Genomic DNA, 17,703 nt, shown 5'->3' on the forward strand with positions numbered 1-17,703 from the left:
AAGAAAGAAAGAAAGGAAAAAGCATGGTACTGGCATTAAAAACAGACAAGTTGATCAATCATTGAGACCAAATCAAAACTCAGAAGTAAATTCACACATTATGGTCATCTGATTTTTGATAAAGAAGCCAGAAATACACAATAGAAAAGAGAAAGCATCTTCAGCAAATGGTGCTTGTGTAGCTGTATGTCAGCATGTAGAAGAATGCAAATAGATTATATATATATATATATATATATATATATATATATATATATATATATTCCAGCACAAAACTCAAGTCCAAGTGGATCAAAGACCTCAACATAATACCAGATGCCCTGAACCTAATAGAAGAGAAAATGGGGAATGGCCTTGAACTCATAGGCACAGGAGACAACTCCCTGAACAGAACATGAGTAATGCAGACAATAAGAACAACAAGCTTCTGTAAAGCAAAACTGTCAAAAGGATGAAATTCAGCCTACAGAAAGGGAAAATATTTCCAACTCCATATCTGAAAGAGGACTAATATCCAAAATATATAAGTAACTCAAGAAACTAGACCTTAATAAAAAAATAATTCAATGTAAAAATGGAATAAAGATACAGAAAAAGGAATCTCAAACATCTGATAAAGACTTAAAGAAAGGTTCAACATTCTTAGCCATCAGGAAAATGCAAATCAAAAACTCGGAGATTCCATCTTACTTCTATCAAAGTGGATAAGATCAAAAACACTGATGATGCATTATGTTGGAAAGGATGTGGAGTCAGGTGCACACTCATCCACTGCTGGTGGGAGTGAAAACTTAAACAGCATGTTTGGAAATCACTATGGTGGTTTCTTAGAAAATTGGGAATTAATCTACCTCAAGACCCAGCTACACCACTCTTGGCCATATAACCAAAGGATGTTCAATCATACCACAAAGACACTTGATCTACTATGTTTGTAGCAGCTTTATTCATAATAGCCAGAAACTGTAAATAACCTAGATGTCCCTCAACCAAAGAATGGATAAAGAAAGTGTGGTGCTTTACACAATTGAGAAATTACTCAGCTACTAAAAACAATGACATCATGAAATTGGAAGGCAAATTGATGAACTAGAAAAATGTTATCCTGAATGAGGTAACCCAAACCCAGAGAGGCAAGCATGAATGTACTTACTTGTAAGTACATATTAGCTGTTAAGTAGAAGATAATCATGCTACAATCCACAGACCCAGAGAGGCTAAGTAATAAGATCTCAGGGGAGGAGGCATGAATATCCGTAGAAAACAGAATTGCAATAGATATTTGTGAGTGGACTGGGAGCTAGTGTGGATAGGAACAAGAGGGGACAGAGTGGTGGGGGGGGGCAGGGACGGAAGGAGCAAATACTGAGAGTGATGACTGGAACTGGGTGGGCATTGGGGAGAGGTGATGTGGAAACTTAGTGTGGAGGAAACTCCCTGGAATCTATGAGCATGACCCTAGTGAAGTCTCATAGTAATGGGGGACAGAGTCATAACTGGCCCTCTTCTATAACCAGTCAAGTCTTCCCTTTGTGAGACTGGAGCACCAATCCAGTCACAAAAACTTTGACCTACAATATGTCCTGCCTGCAAATTGTGCTTGGGTAAAGGTGACTCAGAACTGTGGGAGTGCCTAACAAACAACTACTTGAGACCCACATCATGAGAGGGAACTCACACCTGACACTGCATGGATGGCCAGGAACCAGAGGCTGGGCAGACCAAAGACCAGGATAGAACCAAATATGACTCATGAAAAAGTCAATTTAAAAAGTCAATGAAATGTTTCCTAATGACATCTTGCTACATTCTTAGCTCAGTGCCTAGACCAGTTATCATCAGAGAGGCGTCATCCAGCAGCTGATGGGAGCAGATTCAGAGACTCAGAGACCCACAGCCAACATTAGGCAAGCCACAGGAACCTGAAGAAGAAGGGGAGGAAGGATTTTAGGCACCAGAAAATAAGACACACAAAATCAACTAAGCAAGGTTTGTAGGGACTTGCAGAGACTGAAGAAACAATCACAGACCCTGCATAGGTCTGAGCTAGGTCTTCTGTATTTACCTTATGGTTGCTATAGCTTGGAATTTTTGTGGGACTCCTAAACTACTAAAAGTGAGAATGGCGGTTATGTCTGACACTGTGCTTGGGACCCTTTTCCTCCTACTGGGTCACCTTGTCCAGCCTTGATCTGGTTTGTGCCCAGTCTTGTTGTAATTTGTATGTCATATTTGGTTTATTTCCCTGAGAGATCTGCTCTTTTCTTGATGGGGAAGGATTGGAGGTTGAGTGGATCTGACAGTGGAGAGAGAAGATCAGGGGGACTGGGAGGAGTGGAAGGAAAGGAAAGTGAAATCAGGTTGTAACATATGTAAAGAATAAAAATATAAAAAAGAATAATATTGGTTTAAAAAAGGAGTGGCAATTGCTCTTAACCAATGAGTCATTGTTCTAGCTCCAAAATTCACTACGTTTTTATTTTCTAGATCTATTGCTCCTCCTCCCTAGATCAGTGCTTCTGTAATGGGTGAGGTATGTCCTACTTGCTACAGTCCAATGCTTCTGAAGGTCTCTTTCATAAGTGGACATCAAATAAATAATAGCTGAATGCATGATTGAGAGAAAAATTCAGTAGAAGTGGTAATCTATCTATTTGAAACAAAAGTACTTATTGTACATCTGTCTAATTTAAGAAACTTTTTGTGCATGGTGATAGATATGGATCTATTTTCATTCTTCTACAGGTTGACATCCAGTTGTGCCAGCACCATTTGTTGAAGATGCTTTCTTTCTTCCATTGTATACTTTTAGCTCCTTTATCAAAAATCAGATGTTCATAAGATTGAGGGTTAAAAGTCCGGGTCTTCTATTTGATTCCATTGGTCTACTTCTCTGTTTTTATGCCAATACCAAGCTGTTTTCAATACTGTAGCTCTGTAATAGAGTTTGAAGTCAAGGATGGTAAGGCCTCCAGAAGTTCCTTTATTGTATAAGATTGTTTTGGCTATCCTGGGTTTTTTGTTTTTCCATATAAAGTTAATTATTGTCCTCTCCAAATCTGTGAAGAATTTTGGTGGGACCTTGATGGGGATTGCATTGGCCCCACGTTGGGTGCCAATACATAACGGCATAAATGAATGCAGACAGATTATAAAAATATATACAGCTTTAATGGGGATATAGACTTGTAGAACCACCATTCCCGTGGAGACCAGGAAAGCAGAAGCAAACACTGTGAGCACACTCACCAGATTTATAGGTAAACATTAGCCCGAGGTGAACATGCCCCCTAAGGGGCGGGACTTATCCCTCCATCTCCCCCTTTTTGTCTAAATAAGACAGAACTAAACCAAATACAACTATATACAATAATAACAAATAATAAATATAACAAACAATATTGAGAACAAAAGTTTTGCTAAACATTCTATCTCAAGGAGTCTAAATAATGTAGAGAGTAACTACAATTATATAATCTTCAACTCCATCAAAGGTCTGAGAAGGGAATAAATATTACTTAACAAACGAGATATATCCAAAATGTGCAACAATTGACGGAGACAACTGACTACCTGGGCAATCACCCAAAGTCTCATTTGCAATGTTGAGTCAACCAACTTTGGCTAAGGCCTAACATAACTGACATACCATTATTAAAGGCAAGGAACTTTTCAAAACTATCTTACCCTGTCTTGGCATGATATGACAGTCCGGTTTTATGCATTGATGCATGCCCTGTATCTCTGTCAGTGGTTGAGGTATGGACATTTCTTTGCCCAAAGGCCATTCTGTTGTAGGAGCTGCGGGCTGTGTTCCACCACCCAGCTCCCGCCACCGGCTAGCTTTACCCGAAATAACAACACACAAACTGTATTCTTTTAAACACTGCTTGGCCCATTAACTCTAGCCCTTACTGGCTATTCTGATATCCCGATCAACCCATCTCTAAAAAACTGTGCAAAACCGGTCTTACCGGGAAAAATTCAGCATGTCTGACCTGGCAGCTTGCTTCATGGCGTCTGCCCGGGAGAGGGTAGCATAGCCTCTGAGCTCACTTCCTCTTTCTCTCAGTATTCTGTTCTGTTTACTCCTCCCACCTATGTTTTAACCTATGAGGGCCAGCCAAGCAGTTTATTTTTTTAACCAATGACCTTCCTCCATCATTTCCCCTTTTTCTGTTTAAACAAAAAAAAAAAGGAAGGCTTTAACTTTAACATAGCAAAATTACATATAACAAAACGGTTATCAAGTAAAAATTACAATATTTACATCTATTTTATCTTTATCATAACTAAGGCAAGCTATAATTGCCTTTGGTAGAATTGCCATTTTTACTATGTTGATCCTCCCAATCCAAGAGCAAGGGAGATCCTTCCATTTTCTGGTATCCTCTTCAATTTCTTTTTTCAAAGACTTAAAGTTCTTCTCAAATAGATCTTTCACTTCCTTGGTTAGAGTTACCTCAAGATATTTTATGGTATTTGTGGCTATTGTGAAAGGTGATGCTTCTCTGTTTTCCCTCTCTGCTTCCTTATCCTTTGTGTACAGGAGGGCAACTGATTTTTTTAGAGTTGATCTTGTATCCTGCCACATTACTAATAGTGTTTATAGAACCTTCATCTGGCGATGGAAGGAGATAGAGACAGAGACCCACATTGGATCACCGGACTGAGCTTCCAAGGTTCAAATGAGGAGCAGAAGGAGGGAGAACATGAGCAAGGAAGTCAGGACCAAGAGGGGTAAACCCACCCACTGAGACAGTGGGGGTGATCTATTGGGAGCTCACTAAGGCCAGCTGGATTGGGACTGAAAAAGCATGGGATAAAACCGGACTCTCTGAACATGGCGGACAATGTGGGCTGATGAGAAGCCAAGGACAATGGCACTGGGTTTTGATCCACCGCATGAACTGGCTTTGGGGGAGCCTAGCCTGTCTGGATGCTCACCTTCTTAGACCTGGATGAGTGGGGTGGACCTTAGACTTCCCACAGGGCAGGGAACCCTCGCTGCTCTTTAGAATGGAGAGGGAGGGGGAAAGGAGTGGGCAGAGGGGGAGAGGAGTGGGGGGAGGGGGAGGGAGATGGGAGGCAGGGAGGAGATGGAAATTTTTTCAGTAGAAAAAAGAAACTTTTTTGTTCCCTGGAGATTCTAGAATGAAAAAAAATCAAACAAACAGAGGTTCCTAGTCACATATACCCTCTATAAAATTGCTCTTCATCAATAAATTATTAACTTATACATTGAAGATAGAAGCATCTTTAAAATGCTATGTATTATAAATAAACAAATCAAAATATATTTTTACATAAATATAAGTGATATATGTTTATTACATATGGCAACCATCAGAAGGACACTTCCATAAAGAAAATGGCTCTTTGCCAAAAAGTGACTCAAGAATTTAAGGTATTCCATTTTCTGCTTTAGCAGATAAGCACATAGTTGCCTAAAGCAAAATTTTATTCTCAAGCATTTGGTGAAAACTGATGTAGCATTTTGTATGTATCAGCCCAGAAACAGTAGGCTGATCCTTTATCTTGCCTATCTCCTATTACATGTAGAATCTTATTTTCTTCCTTTTCACAAATGGAATCTACTTAACAAGCTGTGTTCACATGTCACATGCCATCAAAAATAAACATGATTCTCCAATGTATTCTATCAATTCTAAAAACATTCCTAGTTTTATTTCATGTAAGGAATATTTAAGGAGATAAACATATTATTACTTATTCATGCTTATCATTAATAATTAAAATAAAGCTACTATAATCTTGAAATTAAATAAATATAGAGCCTAACTTCATTGAAGAGATTCTTATATATTTAATATTAGAGGATGCTGTCATATACACAAAATGCTAAATAGAAAAGATCGAGGTAAGAGTAAAGTCATGTCATGGCATACAGAGTATGGTTATGTAGAAATTTAGGTAATTAAATGCAACATGAGGGCCAGCTTGTTGGGGTTTATGTCCTGCCCAGTTTTCTACAGCCGGCAAGCCCGAAAGAAAATCACACAGAGATCTCCATAAGTTATAAAACTGAGTGGCCCATTAGCTCAGTCTTTTTATTAGCTCTTGTAGCTTATATTAACCCACTGTTCTCATCTATGTCAGTCATATAGCTCAGTACCTTTTTCAGCAAGACTGCTCACATCTTGCTTCTTGATGGTCTGGGCAGGAATGCAGAGAGAGCTTCCTGCTTCCCAGAATACTCCTGTTCTCATCACCGCACTTCTACTTCCTGTCTGGTTGACCCACCTATACTTTCTGCCTGGCCAATTAGTATTTATTTAAAACATGATTGACAAAATTCAGACAATTCTCCTGCACCAATAAAATAATTTTGGTGAAAAAAAATTTCATTGTAAGAAATTACACATACCAGGAATTGAGTTTCAATATAATTACATGTCCTTGTGCAACAGGATTGTATTACATCAAGAAACAACCTTTTTTTTTCAAATTGTACAGCTTAAGTACATTAGGAATAATCCACATGTTATTACACTCCCTGAAGTTGGATCCAGGTTGATGATTCAATCTGCTCCAGGTTTTTGTTTTCATCCTTATCCCTTCATGTGTTTCGCCTCCTTGTATAACATCTGCAGGGTTACTCCCAGTCTTAGTAGGCAGATATATAAAACAGAATTCAAAGTCAATCTTCAATCATAAAATCTAGGGATTTATTTCAGCTTCAAAATACCTAAAATTGGAGACTCAGACATTTGTGAATGTTGAGAGTTGGAAACTTCAAGGTCTAGATTATCATTTAGTTGATTAAGAAAGATGCTGTAGAACCATGATTCAGTGGTTAAAGACACAGATGCCATGACATTATCGGAATTGAAAGGTCTTAAATTTGAAGAGCTTCAATATGTAGGTAAAGTTGAGACAGTAGAATCACATTAAAGAGAAGTTGTGGCTGGTGTGAGCTTCCTCATTTTGAGACTTGAGTTGCAGTTTGCGGTAGGAAAGATCTTTTTCATACTCCAACATTTTCAATTTGTTAATTTCACTTTGGTACATGGTGCAGTGTCTTTCAAACAAATTATTTCCTCAAAAACACGTATTTTATTTTCAAGAACAAGAATAATTTAAGGGTGTGGGGAAAAAAGAATAATTTACAAAACTATCAGTGTATAAACTAATGATTGAAATATCACTTCCAACAAGATAGTTCTACCGTTTCAAAGGCAATTAAATATGTTATTACTAGACATTCTGGAAACTTAGATTAGAAGGAGCATTTTGTGATAAACTGTATACTAATGAGATACTTTCTTCCCGAGATCTCATAGTATCAGTTTAAAAAAAAAGTAGACTTTGTATAAGAATAATTTTTACAATGGAAAGGATATTACTTTCCAGGGGTTATTTCTTCATGAATATCCATGTGATTAACTGGCCATGTAGCTATCCATCAAGGAGAATCATCCTACTCTGACTCAGTAGATGATCAAGTATAAAGAAAATGGGTCTTTGTTTAATTGAATGTAGAAGGATTCCTAAATGACTGATACAAATTATCAGAAGATAGTCTTAGCTATCTCTTATTTTGCAGTACTCCAACTGCTGCCATAATCAAATGTTTTCACAATACACAGAAAGGAAATTGAAATGTGAGTCTAAACATAAATGACTAGTCAGATTCAAGGTATGTTGTCTGTGTTGTCAAAACTCTGTGGTCAGAACCTCTCAAATGTGTACATTGAATTATTTTTATGTTTTAAAGAAACAGCACTATTCTTAACAAAGGCTATTGCTATTTTGACCTGTACCAGTCATAAAGGCTTTTTTCTCTATGTTTTTATCAGCAATATTTTTTGACATTCTGATAATAGTTATTCTAACTGGTGCCTTACAGCTTTGTGGTTTTGATTTGCATTTCTTTGACAGTTAATAGAGTTAAGTTTTTTTCAGAAACATGTTGGCTGCTTTCTCTTGGAAAATATTCATAACATTTGCACATATTTAATTATAGTTTTATAACTGTTGAAAATTTTGCATTGTTTTATTCATTTATTTTGTTTCTCATTGTAACTATTATGTTTTATTCAAGTAGGCTGTCTCTATTTGCTCTATGGAATAAAACAGCTTTTAATAGGTTTTGTGTCAGGCTTTTCTTTTGCAGTAGATTTCTTCTCTGCTGTTCTCTTCTCAGTTGCTGGTTTATGGTAGCTAAGTCCCTCACCCTCTCTCCCAAGGCTCTTGCAGCTTCTTGTCACCAACAGATTTCTTTCCTTTCTTGTTATCTGCCTCTGGGCCAGCCCCTTTTCTCCTTTGGCTGTCAGATGTCTACAGCCATTTGCACTTCCTTCCCTGGAGTTTGTGGTTTCTGGCCTGGCAAAGAGTGGCATACCAGGGCATTGTCTACATAAGGCACAACATCAGCATGAATCTCAGGTTTATCACTGAATTCTTCTTCAAGATTCTATGATGAATCTTCTTGGTTGGTGCTTGGAGGGCTCTTTGGATGTCTGGGCCTTTCAAGAATCTGTGAGGGTCTGTGTTCATCATCTTGGGCATGGGAAGGTTAGACTTACTTTTGAGGGAAGCATCCTTATGCCAAGGGCTATGCCACTCATCTAACTTCCTGAAAGCGCTTTGATTCAAAATGCAGAAATGCCCCACAGTCCCACCAGGAGCAAATTGCAAAATATTCAATTTTCTTACACTTAGCAGATAAATCCCTGGGGTGTTTCTGAAGTTCCTGAAGCGGATATGTGGTCAGTTCCTCATCCTGTCTTGCTGCTCTGGCTCTTTTACCCAGGGACATAGACAAAAAAAAACAAAAACAAAAACAAAAACAAAAAAAACCTGTTAGTTCAGCAGCTTCCTCCATCTTCTTGTAACTGCGAACCTGCCGGTTCAGCAACTTTCTCAACAGAATGACCTTTAGATATCACCAAAGCTAGCCAAGGCAGAACAGAGGGTGTGTCTCTTTTGGGTTGTGGTTATTCTGTGGGGGCGACGGCTCCAGGTTTTGGCTGGTACAAACATGCAGACTTCCAACACTTATTTAAAAAGGTACGCTGGTCAAAATGGTGAGTCCCACCACTTTAACCTCAGAATTGAAGCCAGAGCTCGGCCAGAACCAGAAGACTCAGCAGTGGTCTGATAACCGGACTTAAAAGGGCTGTGTGTAGTCTCCACCCCACTCCACTCCAACCCACTCCACCTCATCCCACCTAGCAACTGTAAGCTACTGTGAACGAAGTTCACACTAAATGGTCAAATGGTAACTTCTAACGCAGCTGACAACGGGGCTCTTTCTCAGGTAGTTCCCCCTTTTCAGAGTACACCAACATAAAGGGCATGGCCCGGAAGGAAGTTATCATTATAGTTTTTGCATTTTAGAGACAGGGCATTACTTTGTAACTCTGTCTGTCCCAAAGTGCCAAATGTGTATCCTATCCTGCCTCCACCTCCAATGTTTCCGAATTGCAAGCATATACTTCCACACTCAGATGCAGTTACTAAAATTGTAATCTCTCTCTCTCTCTCTCTCTCTCTCTCTCTCTCTCTCTCTCTCTCTCTCTCTCTCTCTCTGTGTGTGTGTGTGTCTGTGTCTGTGTGTGTGTGTGTCTCTCTCTGTGTCTGTCTCTCTCTCTCTCTGTCTCTCTGTCTCTTTGTGTGTATAGCTTATTCAAATTCTTATGACTTAAGGAAACACATTTGTTCAGCAAGTTGGACTGGGAAATAGACACAAAAACAGAATGAGTTCTACTATTCTGTGGCGTAATGAGGTGATTATATACTACAATAAATTATAAATATTTTATGAGTAATCATAAGCAATGACCTCAAATATTTCAACTTTAGTAATTAATGATAAGGGAATAGAAATATTTATGTCAGTTTATCAGAACATATTATACAGTATTTGTGATAATAAATTGTATTAACATAAAAAGTATGTTAATAGAACAGTTTTTTAAAGTTTAAGAAACGACAAAAGTTAAAATTTCTTCTTTGACACAATACTCATAACAAATTATGATGCTTTGTTCAGTAAATTTGTACAACCAAAATATACATTGATTCTAGTAAATAATTTGTTTATCAATCTCTGATATTACATTCATAAAACATATATATTATACTTTCATTACTAGCATACTTACTAGTTATAGTCCAAAATTTGTATAAAAATTATTAAGTGACCTAATGTTGGCATTAATTTTATGTCATCAGTCCACTGGCTGTAGGTCATCAGCCCCACAGAAATAGCATTGTTGCTCAGGAAAGATGTGTTAGACACTACAGTAAGCTACTGTTGCTTCAGGGAATGGCATAAAGGAACTTGTAATAAAACTCTACTCCTTCATTTATAAAGGAAGCAACAAACATGTCTTAATGTAATAGAAGCAATTTTGTTACCCTTACAAGTTACATATATTTCTTGCTGCACTTCAATAATTCATAAAACAAATGAGAGCTTGTGATTGGTGTTTTCTAAGAAGAAGCATCATCATCTATAAGGAGCTAGGCAAATGGGGAGGCAAGGCTTTGGTAATGAAGTGTTTGCTTGAGGTACAGGCTCTATTTTAGTCAAACCCAAATTAAGTAACTGGAAATTTTCAAGTTTCCATCCTTTGTGCCTGGCCCAGGAGATTCTCTTGTGTTTATGCAAATCTCAGGTTGACAAAAGCAACATAAGGGAGCCAGTTCTGGTTCACAGTTTATCATAGCAGAGAAGGCAAAGCAAACCAATGAGGCATATCATATCTACAATCAGAAGGCAGAGAACAATGAATGCATGCATGCTGGCGCTCAGTTCCTTTCTACACTTGCTTTGTTCAGGAAGGGAATGGGCCCATACACAATTAAATAGATCTTTGCCTTTCAGCTAACATAATCAAGACAATCCCTCATATCATGCTCAGAGGGCATCTTTGAGTTGATTCCAGATTTTGTCAAATTGGCAATAGTTATCTTAATGCCTGATCACATTTCAAATGGTATTAGTGAAAAGAAACATTTAGAACAGTCTTTTTAATGTGGAGTACACAGACAAACACTATAGTCATCTTATTACAGTGTCAATCACATGGAGCAGGGACGGGTGAAGCCTAAGAATCCCCCATTTTAATAAGCTCCTGTTAATTCCAGTGTGGTGTGAACAAAGTAACCACCAGAGACCAGTGAATGTCAAACTTTCTGGGGTGCTATTTTAGAAGAATGGTGTTTGGAATTTTCTGTAGTTTTAGGGACAAGCCAAAGATCATCATCCTCCCTGGACTCTTCTCATGTGGTTGTTGTCTTGTTTTAGTGCAGGGGTCACAGCAAATTTGCCAGTTTCCTGTTGTTATGAGTGTATTTTTTTTTAGATATATAATAGCACTTGCAGGTTGGTGAAAGTCGGTGTTCTCAGTGATTTTTGGGACCTTGGATTCTTATAGCATCTATCTTGCTGTCAGGTAACTGAACAACTTGGAAATGCACAGGTGATCCTGTGACTGACTAGTAGCATGTTATACCTGTTTTCAAAGACCTGGCTGTGGATGAGAGGGTAGTAGAAGAGTGAAAAAGAGTTGCATAGAAAGAAAAAATATGCCAATGATACAACCGTCATTTAAGTATCCAATGAATAGTGAACATCATAGACAATCTGCTTTATGAATGTATATGGATGAGTAAAGAATTTACCTGTCTATATGGACACACTTCCTTATAGGCACTCAACTATGTCACTTATAAAAAAGATCACTTAGTTTGTTTGGGCATTCTGTGTTTCAGTCCCAAGGAAGTAGTTTCCTACACATTTAATGGTTAGATCTCATTGATCTTCATGTGCAAATAAACCATATAAAAGAAGAGTTGGAAGATCATGTGATACTTAGAGGTAATTGATACTTAGTCTGCTAAAATAAAAGTCTTAGCGTTGCTGAGTATGGGTGGTACAAGCCTTTAATTCCAGCAGTCATTAGGCAGACATTGGTGGATATCTGTGAGTGCCAGATATCCACCAGTCGGATCCACACCACAAGTTCCAGGAAAGCAGGACCTTTATGAAACAGAAAGAAAAGAAAAGAAAGTGGGAGCCTAGGCAGTTTGGATGCTCACCTTGCTAGACCTGGATGGAGGTGGGTGGTCCTTGGACTTCCCACAGGGCAGGGAACCCTGATTGCTCTTTGGGCTGACGAGGGAGGGGGACTTGATTGGGGGAGGGGGAGGGAAATGGGAGGCAGTGGCAGGGAGGAGGCAAAAATCTTTAATAAATAAATAAATAAAAAGAAAAGAGAAAGAGAAAGAGAAAAAAGAAGATAAAAGGAAAGAAATCAGTAGTTACAGAGAATTTCTAAAATATTATGAAGCCTACAGAAACTACCTTTCTATATTATGAGCAATGAAGAGCATTTGTTAGAGTTCTACTCAAACATACTGTTGCAGTTTTTCCACAGAGACCCACCCTTCTACCATACTTCTATTTCTTCAGGTACTGAGAAGAGCAAACCTCAGTACTTTGATGATTGTTCCATAGAACTCAGAAGAAGAGGCCTAGGTTGCAATGTCTTCATGTTTGATAAGGCCCTAAAGGCCAATAAAAAACAAAGATATGCAACATGAATAATGATTTCTCTCAGACTTAGAGTGTGAATTCACGTCACACTCTTTGTTGTGTATGAGACTTATGTTATTCACTTTTGTGTCATGACTACCAGTCCAGTCTCTTTGGTGTTGAATCCTCTCCCACCCTTAGAAATCAACACAAGTAATCACTGCTGCATCCAATGAAAACATGTAGCATTTCTCCTGTGATGGTGATTCTCTCACATTTTGCTATCTTACAGATGTTTGAAGAATTATATAAATGTAATAAGCTCTATTATGGCTGTCTTTTGGGGGTGACCTTTGCTGTGGTTCTTGCCACGGTGTGTTCATACATTCCAGGGTTTGGTCATGACAATTAGAAATGTTAGATAGAAGGAGCAGAGATAAGAAAGAATCACAAAGACTGCGATAGTATCTGTAGGACAACTCAGCAGATAATCCTAAATGCTGAATTCTTTTGATTTCTGAGTCCTGAATTCTGATTTTACCCTATTTTTAATTTTCCATAGATGTTTATACCCCAATACAATGGGGGGGGGGCAAAAGACTGTTTACCATGATACAAATGATAACTTGAACAGCTCTTTTTTCAGTACTTTGAGACATCAAGCCATTAATTCATGAGAACAGCATTCTGTTGCTTAGGCAGTGAACCCACTCTAGACGAAGTATCCTGATAGCAAAATAATCCCTATGTCAAGCCCCTGATTTAAAAGAAGGGGCACAAGTATGCTTGAGTTCTCTGGCCTTTGGTTAGGGTGGAGAGCATGCACCTTTATGGGCCATCCTCAATTCCGAAACACCAAATAATCATACCCAAGGTCAGGTTGTGTAACCACAGTTGTAGTTGACAACTTTGAGCAAGCTGAAACTCTCTTACTTTCAGACAAGGTAGAATAGACTCACAAATTTGGGCCTCCACAAAGCACAATTACTGATTGCCAAGTGTTCAGTAGTTGGTATCCATTTTCAGAAATAAACTTAGTTCAGCAGCTTCTTTATGTCAGGTCTGGTAGCAGGTGATGAGATTCTCACAAAGGCCAGCTAGCATCAATGCACTCAAGAGGTTTCCAAGTTTAAGGCTAATATCCTCATGGGACTGAAGAATGTCAAGATTCCCTGTATACAATCCAGCTGCTTCCTGAGGTCTAAACAAGCAGATGTTCTTTGGATGAGAAACCTAGATGTTTTGATGACTCATCAGTGTGGATGAATGATGTCACTGGATTTTTTTTAGGTACAACAAGGGTATGAAGTACTACCTGGCTATATCCCAGGAGTCTTGCTCAGCCAGGTTCTGAGAATAGTTGCCCTGTTTTTTTCTTGTGGTAATTACAGGATAGGTACTAAACATTGTTGGCTGTAAGATATAAACCAGGTTCCTTAGCAGTTTCCTGTGACTGCAAGTCTGAGCAGGTTCATTCTGATAACTTACTGAACAAGGTTGACCGTGCTTTGGAGGAGAATACCTGACTCCTTCATAAGACCCTAAGTTGATGGAATTCCCATAAGTACTCACCACCAGGAGTTTGTGTAAGCACAATGAATGTTTCATAGGATACAGCAGTGAACATTTGCACAATGAATATACGTTATAGATTTCTTAGATGTATCCTAGATGGTTGTAAGGCCTGTGACAGCTACGAACTTCTCCAGCAACAAATACTTCAGCTGTCTATGGTACTAATGAGAATAGCATGTGGATTGGAGCTAACCGTACCTTAGCTGGCTCAGCTACAGGGACATAATAGATGTTGTATACTTGGTTACATTCTTTGTAGGGTTCTTGTTGGAATTTGGGTTCTGTGACATCTTGGCCATGTCACTGTTCCACTCTGGCACTCAGAACTTATACTCTCCAGTACAATAAAAGCTGGTTCTGCTGCTAAGAACCCTATCAGTGGAGGGGCATACTCTAGGTATCTGGGAATGTCCATTTTGTTGGATTCTAAACTTGAACACATATTATTATTTATCCTCATTTCCTTTTATCATTTGTCTTAGTTTCATTTCTGGGTCAATGGCAAAAAGCAATATTGAAAAAAAAGACACATTTCTGATTACACAGTCCAGCATAGGAGAGAAGTCACAGCATTGGGAGTGTGGAAAAGTTGGTCACATCACATCCACAACTAAGAGCAGAAAGCAAAAAACACATACATTGACAGGTTACAGTTCAGCATAGTTGGGAAGTCACAGCATCAGGGCCACAAGAGAGCTGGTCACATCACATCTATAACTAAGAGCAAGGAGAAATGACATATATATGAATGATAGCTTGTTCACCTTAGCTAGCTTTCTCTTCTCTTTTGCCATTCAGAAACCTCCAGCTCATGGCTGATGCTACTAACACTGAACTAAGTCTTCCTTCCTTCATTACAAATCAAAAAATCCACCCCCCACAGAAATGCCCTATCTTATTTAATGGAGAACATTCTTCAATAAGACTTCCCCAGGTGAATCTAAGTTTTGTTGACAGTAAAAACTTTCCATCACACGGGTCATATTTTTATAAAAATAATTCATTATTCTACAGTTTTCATACAAAACAATCACCTTGTCTTTCCTTTCTTTTTGTTATCAGATCCATTCCTCTACTACCCTGAATTATTTGAGTTTCTGAGAAAGAGTCATTTCTTGGTTCACTAACTCCAGAACAGTAAGTTTAATTGGGTCATGAAAGGATACACACACATGAACAATCATTATTTCTCAATCTGTGTACACACCTTACTATAAAGAACCCTGTAACCTGTTTATAGTGCTACTTGTGCTGGATGAAAAGAGAGAAAAGCCATGGCTGCTGAGTTTTCCCTATTGTAAAAGGAACTGATATAGTGAATATATTATTTGGAAAGACACTGTAGGTTTTACAAGGTATCGTTGGAATCTGTAGGTATTTAGATGAGCTAAATTTTGGGAAATGAAGTACAGCAGGGAGGAAATATGCACAGAATACTCTCAAACCGTAGGAAGCCAAGGCAAGGCCAGAATGATGTCTTATAGCAGCATCCTTCTGTCATTTTGCAATCTTAATTCTTAAATGCTCATAGTCTAACACAGGAAATGGAGTGAATGATAGAGATTGCTACCCTCAAAGAAAATGAGTTACCATCATTTCTAATTTTATTTATCTGAATATATATGGGACAGAATAGGGTAGTTACTGTTAGGAATTTTTCCTAACACAAGCTCTCTGCCAACACAAAAATCCCAATCAAGTCAAATCACAACAAGCCAAATTAAGAAATATTTGGATTTAATGAGATCCCTGCGCTCTCAGGTGGACCAGAGGGGGAACCAGGAGACTGCAAGCGTGACCACTGGGGAGAGAAGAAAGAGACCCTGAGGAAACTTTCCAGGAAAGCAGTTTAAATAGACTGAGGGTGTGGTCAAGATTTTTGTGGGCTCGTTTTGACCTCCTCCTGGGAGGAGTCAGTACTTGGCAGGCACAGGGACTAGGCCTCAAAAGATGAAGGCCAGAGACTGGGGCTTATATTTCAGACTGTTTGTATAAGGGGTAACAGGAAGCTGAGGTGATATTTTGACTAACGTTTAGGCTTTCTTAGGAAAAAAGGGCATTGACTCAAGTCTGGCTACTCCCTGCAGGCATAGAGTGACATGGGGAAGGGGAGAGCTAAGTGTTGGTGGGTCCATGCTCAGCGAGAAGTGTGGCTGTAAAGGCATCCCATGTACTGTCATCCTGGAGATGTCAGGCATCTGTTTCCTGGGGGAGACACCTGAGAAGGCAGGTGTCTAGGAAAAAATTGTTATCACCAAAGATGAGTTTGCCAGGATGAGGAGCAGGTAGGCCCTTCATTATAGCATCCTGGAAAACCAGAGGGTGGAAGGTCCTGTCTGCTGGACAGACCAAGTGTCCTGAGTAGGTGCCCACTAAAGCCTGGAGAGATGGACCAGCATGGGTATCCCAAGAGCTTGGCAGCTGAGGGGCAGTGAGGTTTACCTTGTGAGGTCCTGTCCATCAAGGTTTAATAGACCTAACAGTTGACTGTTTGAGAAGTACTCTGTCCCCTGGGAAGAGGGGGACATGTTTAGGGGCATTAGGGTCCACTGATGTGGTGGTGGGAGACAACTGTCAGCATGTAAATTAAGAAGGGACCTTAAAAGGGACAGGTAGGGTAGGTACCCTTCCAGTGGAGGAGTTTGGACTGGGAGGTGATGGTTAAGGAGAAAGGGCCTACCAAAAAGGAGCTCAAAGGGACTCAGGCTTGTAGGGGAACGTGGGGGGGCCCTGAGGCAAGTAAGGACAATGGGGAGAAGGGAAGGCCAAGATAATCTGAGTTCAATGAAGAGAATGGTTAGTTGTTGTTTGATGAGTCCATTGTCCATCTGGATGGTTTGTGGTATACCAAACTGAGGAATGATGTAGTCCAGGAGTACCTGAACCATCATATCTGCTGTTTCCCTGGAGACTGGAATCGCTTCTATTCATGCTATAAAAATGTCTACAAGTGTTAAGAGATAACGGAGTTTTTATGAGTAGGCATATGAATGAAATCAATAAGCTGGTGTAGAGACTGACATATGTGGAAAGCCCCTTGTGGGTTGGCCTGGGCACATGTCTGGCAGGAGGAGTGAACCTGTAAAATAGAATCTTGGAGATGGGTGGGGTCAAAAAGGGGATCCAAGAAGCAGAACAAAGCTTTGGGGAAGCAGCTAAGAATTTCTCCACCCAGTAAAGGTGCTGGGTAAGCAGGTATCACTAAGAAAGAATGATAAAAATTTTCCTGCAAGAATGTAGGGCAGTGGCAAAGTTTTAAGTGGGGAGGAACGGGTCTCATCTACCCCCAAAACTGAAATTGGTGAGGGGGACATAAGGCCCGAGTGAGAAGTTAGAACAGAATAGGTAGCTCCTGTGTCCAAAATGAAAGTAATGGACTTACCCACTGCCTGAAGTATTACCCTAGGCTCAGATAGGGTTATGGGATATACCAAGTCTGGGCAGCATCAATTCTCTACAAGGCTGAGAAGTTCGAAGGCTGGCAGTTTCACTTGCCAATGTTGGTGAAGCCTGACCTCTGTGGCATGACATAGATGACAGCCTGAACAGGGGCATTGTGATTCCCAGTGTCCAGGTTGCTGGCAGATAGGGCATAACCTCGGAGGAGGCATAGTGCAATA

Source organism: Microtus oregoni, unplaced genomic scaffold (assembly GCF_018167655.1).
Source record: "Microtus oregoni isolate MIOR12 unplaced genomic scaffold, Mior012 000008F_ref0000371, whole genome shotgun sequence".
Taxonomy (NCBI): domain Eukaryota; kingdom Metazoa; phylum Chordata; class Mammalia; order Rodentia; family Cricetidae; genus Microtus; species Microtus oregoni.